Source organism: Scyliorhinus canicula, unplaced genomic scaffold, assembly GCF_902713615.1.
Source record: "Scyliorhinus canicula unplaced genomic scaffold, sScyCan1.1, whole genome shotgun sequence".
NCBI classification, from domain to species: domain Eukaryota; kingdom Metazoa; phylum Chordata; class Chondrichthyes; order Carcharhiniformes; family Scyliorhinidae; genus Scyliorhinus; species Scyliorhinus canicula.
The window spans coordinates 215,783-221,788 of NW_024055470.1; the positions used below are offsets into that span (position 1 = coordinate 215,783).

The following is a 6,006-nucleotide window of genomic DNA, read 5'->3' on the forward strand; positions in this document are numbered from 1 at the left end:
TCCAACAATCTATATTGTCAATGCGTTGAGGCCAGCGGGTCACTGAGCTGCTACATAGAATGAACCACATTCACCTGCAGAGGTACATTGCTCAGGTTTTCATAATTGATACTGGTATGTTGCTCAGATCTACCTTTCATTCATTCACATGTTTTATATTGCTGCATCATTTTTAATCGCTGTCTGCTTTCCTATTCTCTGTCTGTACTTTTTAAGGCACAACTATTCCATCTGTCCGTTCGTTTCTTCGGCCCCTCCACCGCATCTTTGTGATTCCTGCTGCCAGCTGGAGACTCATCCTATCTAATTCACACATTCCCTTTAGATCTTGTCATTCTATGCTATAAGGTGATTTCTACCAGATTTGAAGAATTTCAAAGTCCCAGTAACCTTTAATTCCTCGATCTGATCTTCCCATCCAAGCCTAATATGAAGGAAATAATGATTCGAACAGAAATATGACTGATAAACGAATAGTATATCTCTCTCTCCCTCTCCGATCAAGTTTTCGGTCTGATTTGATTCTGCAGTTAAGTTTTCTCAGCCAATCCTGGATGTAGTTTGTTGACGGTTTCATAGGAGGTTAATTTGGTTTCCTCTGTGTGTTGAGCGGCCATCAACGTCATTTTTTTTACATCGAATTTACAGTGCAGAAGGAGGCCATTCGACCCATCGAGTCTGCACCGGCTCCTGGAAAGAGCACCCGACCCAAGGTTAACACATCCACCCTATCCCCAAAACCCAGTAAGCCCACCCAACACTAAGGGGAATTTTGGTCACTAAGGGCAATTTATCATGGCCAATCCACCTAACCTGCACATCTTTGGACATTGGACACATTTTCTGATCCCAATCTCCCCGTCCAATGAAACAATCTCAAATCTGCCTGTGATTTCCTCAGATAAGATTTGAATGAGTTTCCGTGATCACCCGAATCTTTTTGACCAACAATATTAAATCTCTGAGGATGAAGACAGTCAGTAAGTGAACACAGTCTCTGGTGTGAGGGAGAATCAGTGAGGGAGAATCAGCGGTTTTATCTGATCTGCTCCACTCGGTCATTGTGCATGTTGTTTAATTTTAAGACGGCTCACGAAGAACATTAATATCATTGCCATGTGGGTGGCCTGTTAACACGGAGCTATTCGCTCTGAGCGGGAGATTTCCTTCGGTTGCTATTGTAATTGAAACATTATACTGATTGGACATTCGCGTATTTGCGATTACGGTCACACATCTCTCAGTGGAGGTTTCCACAGAGAGGTCCCAGGATATTTTCTCGATTATGTTAATCTGCGCCCTCAGTTCATTTGCCTCGTCGTTAAGACTCCTCGCATAAAAGCAAATGCAATCCAGCCTTGCCATATTGCCTTGTGTCTTCCACTCTGCCTCCCAAGCTGATTTGGTATTTGTCCTCTATTTGGCTGTTTATGACCCTGAGAAAAGTTTAACCAAACATACCCTGTTGGGACAAGCCAGTTCCAGTGAATAGAGCGAATGAGTGAATTGATCATGGTCAGTGTTTCTGAAGCTTGCCTCAGCGGCTTCCCTGGTGGTCTAGTGGTTAGGATTCGGCGCTTTCACCGCCGTGGCCCGGGTTCGATTCCCGGTCAGGGAATTGTTCTTGTTGCTGCTATGCGAACTGTCACAATGATGTGTTCCATCGGCATTTCGTGTGAGGTCAAGGTTAGGAATCAGATCTGGAATTTTGTTTTATTCCATTTAACCGAGAATTCATTTCCAGACATTCATCGTAAATTACGATTAATGTACAGGATTAGAACTTTCCTGGAGGTTCGAGTCAGTTTTCGGATCTATCACCTTAACCAGGGAGCCAATGGTACAGCCCAGGCATGGAAACTAATGGTGTTCTGAATAAAATCATAGCCTCAATTGCAGAATGAAATAATATTTACTTCTGACGTTTTCAATTCTTTCCGCCCATGACTGATTCTCTCCGTGGTTCTCTCTGTGCAGTATTATCTGTGGTTTACATAGTATAGAAATTGGGGGAGAGGAATAGACCGTTCGGCCCAACTAAATTGTGTCTGCGCATGTACTCCAGACCAGACTGTCCCCTCCCGTCCGATATCTAATTGGCCATTTCCATCCAGCTCCCTGTGTCCGTCTAGTCTGTTCTCTTTCCAGTATTTCCAAGTCTTCCCATAATGTATCAATACTCTCTGCTCCAAGCTCCATGTGGCAACAGGTTCCATCTTCTCACAATCCTGTATTTAAATTTCTTCTACTTCATATCTGCCTCTGTTCGGTTACTCATATATATCAACACAGAAAACTGGTGCAGGAGCAGACCATTCTTCGAGCCTGCACCACCACTCAAATGTTCATGGCTGATAATGCAAATCCCATCTCACACTACGACTTTCTTTCCATTCCCCTCGCTCCCTTTAGTCGCAAGGGCCACTTCCAGCTCCCTCTTGAATATATCGAACAAACTGGCCCTCACTGCTTTCTGTGGCAGAGACTTCAATACGTCGACAACTCTGTAAGAGAAGAAGTTTGCCTCATCTCAGACCTGAATGGCGCATTCTTTATTCATCGGCTGTGACCCCTAGTCCCAACATCGGGAACATTCATCCCGCATCTAACCCGTGCAGTCCCATCAGGATTGTATATGTATCCAGGATTCTATATGTTGTATATGTTTCTATGAGATCCCCTCTCATTCTGAACAGGCGCCGGAATGTGGCGACTAGGAGCTTTTCAACAGTAACTTCATTTGAAGTCTACTTGTGACAATAAGCGATTTTCATTTCATTTCATTTCATTTCTTCTAAACTCCAGTGAGTCCAAACCCAGTCGATCCAATCTTTCTTCATATGTCAGTTCTGCCATCCCGGAAATTAGTCTGGTGAACTTTCGCTGGACATGCTCAAAAGCAAGAATGTCCTTCCTCAAACTAAAACTACACACAATACTCAAGGTGCGGCCTCACCAAGGCTCCATATAACTGTTGAAAGCAATCCCACCTCCTATGCTCAAACCTTCTCTATCTGAAGGCCAGAATACCATAGGCTTTCCTCGTCGCCTGCTGTACCTGCATGCCAACCTTCAACGACTGTACATGTGAGGTTACCCTCCTTGGTGGCAAAGAGAAGAAGGCAGAGTAGTCTTTGAATGATGGCAGTTTAGGAAACTGGGAAGTGCAACGAGACCTGGTGTCCTGGTGGGACAGTTATTATTGATACTCCACGAGGGCGACATGCTGGCGCAGTGGTTAGCATTGCTACCTCACGGCGCCGAGGACCTGGGTTCGAACCGCTGGGGGCCACTGCCGTATAGAGTTTGCACATTCTCCGCGTGTCTGCGTGGACCTCACCCCAACGCAAACATGTGCAGGATAGGTGAATTGGCCATGCTAAATTACCACTTGATCTGAAAAATTATAAATAAAGACCATATGTATTTTTATATTGCATTAGATCTTGTCACCACCATGCCTCCCTCGTGGAGTATTAATAACAACATAACACAGTGTAGTATAAAAACAGTGGCCAAATCAAGTGCGATATGATAGGGGCAGCAGGGTAGCATGGTGGTTAGCATAAATGCTTCACAGCTCCAGGTTCGATTCCCGGCTGGGTCACTGTCTGTGTGGAGTCTGCACGTCCTCCCCCTGTGTGCGTGGGTTTCCTCCGGGTGCTCCGGTTTCCTCCACAGTCCAAAGATGTGCGGGTTAGGTGGATTGGCCATGCTAAATTGGCCCGTAGTGTCCTAATAAAAGTAGGGTTAAGGGGGAGGTTGTTGGGTTACGGGTATAGGGTGGATACGTGGGTTTGAGTAGGGTGATCATGGCTCGGCACAACATTGAGGGCCGAAGGGCCTGTTCTGTGCTGTGCTGTTCTATGTTCTATGAGCAGTGGCATGGTGTGTTACAGCAGTAACTGATACTGCACCTACTATAATGAATAAAAGAGAAAATGCTGGAAAATCTCAGCAGGTCTGACATCATCTGTAGGGAGAAAAAAGAGCTAACGTTTCGAGTCCAATGACTACTTTGACAAAGAGTCTTTCGACTCGAAACTTTAGCACTTTTCTCTCCCTATAGATGCTGCCAGACCTGCTGAGATTTTCCAGCATTATCTCTTGTGTTTCAGATTGCAGCATCCGCAGTAATTTGTTTTCATACTATAATGAAATGATACACTAAGCTAGACAATGCCTCTGTAGTTTACGAGGTGCAATCTCAGGTAATACCACACAGCACCATGCATCATCGAAATATGAAAACATTTTAGATAGTAGTAGGAGAAGGCCATTCGGCCCTTCGAGCCAGTTTCTCCATCCAACGTGATCACAATGGGTTCTCTATCAAAACTATACCCCAGCACATTTTCCACACACTTTGACACATTTAGTGTTCTATTTCCTTCTTAAATATATTCAGTAATATTGCCTGCACAGCCCACTGTCCGAAAAATGCTCATTTCCAGATTTTATGGATCGTGCTCCATTTCACTGCACTTCTTGTTATTGCCTCTGATCATGTCTCGGTAATTACTCGCCCCAATGTTATCGGAATTAATATTCCACCAGCCAGCTATCAATTGTTTCTTCACTAGAAACTGTAAATTCATACTGGAACATTTGAAGGCACTTTCAGAATGGATGGTTTCCGAGGATAACAAGGGGGTCTGCTGTGTGCACATGTGCAGCATTTGCCTACGATCGGCTCGACCTCATACGCCCATGTTGCGATTAATATTTCAAGTTCTTTCCTCGCAAATATATTTCAATATTTGTGTATCAATGCAGCACTAAACACCAGAACACTTACAATACGCAAACCACGTCAACGTATCCGTCAACTAAAAGCACAAATATGTCAGATATTGAAAGAGACAGATTTTTATCAGAGATCAGACTTCAGCTCAGAGTAGCACGAGGTGTTTTGATTGATGGGAGGCGCAGAGATTATCTTGGGGCTGGGAGGGACCCGCAAAAGTTGCAGTCAGCAGTTTACCCCAGGGAACAAATTAAAGGCATGGACTCGTCTCTTAATTTGTTTATTCATCGATCTGTAACTAACGGGCATGTTGGAATTTAATTGCCCCTCTGGAGACTGTCACTGGTATAAATGAGAGTTCAATTGGTTCCTGAAAGACATGCATGGACCAGCGAATGGACCATTTTATGCCATTTATTACCCGTCACTCGCTATTATTGTGTCCCAGGTAAGAGCGGAATCTCAACTGCAATATTTATTTTTCTTCTGAATCTTCTTAACTCTTCCCTTTAGGATCGTGCTGAAAGGTTTATTGCATTACGATATATAGAGTGCATCACTTATTTTATATTACAGAGCAGGACAATAAATAGTCAATAAAGTTACCCTTCACACTTATAGAACAATTATTTATTAGACTGCAGAAATATGAGTTATAATGTTTAGCATTGTACGGACGTTATATTGTTAAAACAGTGCAACACATTTGCTACAAATCGTTATTGAGCTGCAGGAAAAGACCATAAGACCATAAGACATAGGAGCGGAAGTAAGGCCATTCGGCCCATCGAGTCCACTCCACCATCAATCATGGTTGATTTCAACTCCATTTACCCCTCTCTCCCCATAGCCCTTAATTCCTCGAGAAATCAAGAATTTATCAATTTCTGTCTTAAAGAAACTCAATGTCCCGGCCTCCACCGCCCTCTGTGGCAATGAATTCCACAGACCTACCACTCTCTGGCTGAAGAAATTTCTCCTCATCTCTGTTCTAAAGTGACTCCCTTTATTCTAAGGCTGTGCCCCCGCGTCCTAGTCTCCCCTGCTAATGGAAACAACTTCCCTACGTCCATCCTATCCAAGCCATTCATTATCTTGTAAGTTTCTATTAGATCTCCCCTCAACCTCCTAAACTCCATGAATATAATCCCACGATCCTCAGACGTTCATCGTATGTTAGGCCTACCATTCCTGGGATCATCCGTGTGAATCTCCGCTGGACCCGCTCCAGTGCCAGTATGTCCTTCCTGAGGTGTGGG

The 6,006-nt window shown here is 44.0% G+C and overlaps 1 non-coding gene across 1 annotated transcript; it reads left to right on the plus strand.

Annotated features, from left to right (window-relative positions):
- Window positions 1-1,546: 1,546 nt before the first annotated feature.
- On the plus strand, window positions 1,547-1,618 carry trnae-uuc. Its single transcript has one exon. It is a non-coding gene; the product is annotated as a tRNA-Glu (tRNA).
- The last annotated feature ends 4,388 nt before the right edge of the window (window positions 1,619-6,006 follow it).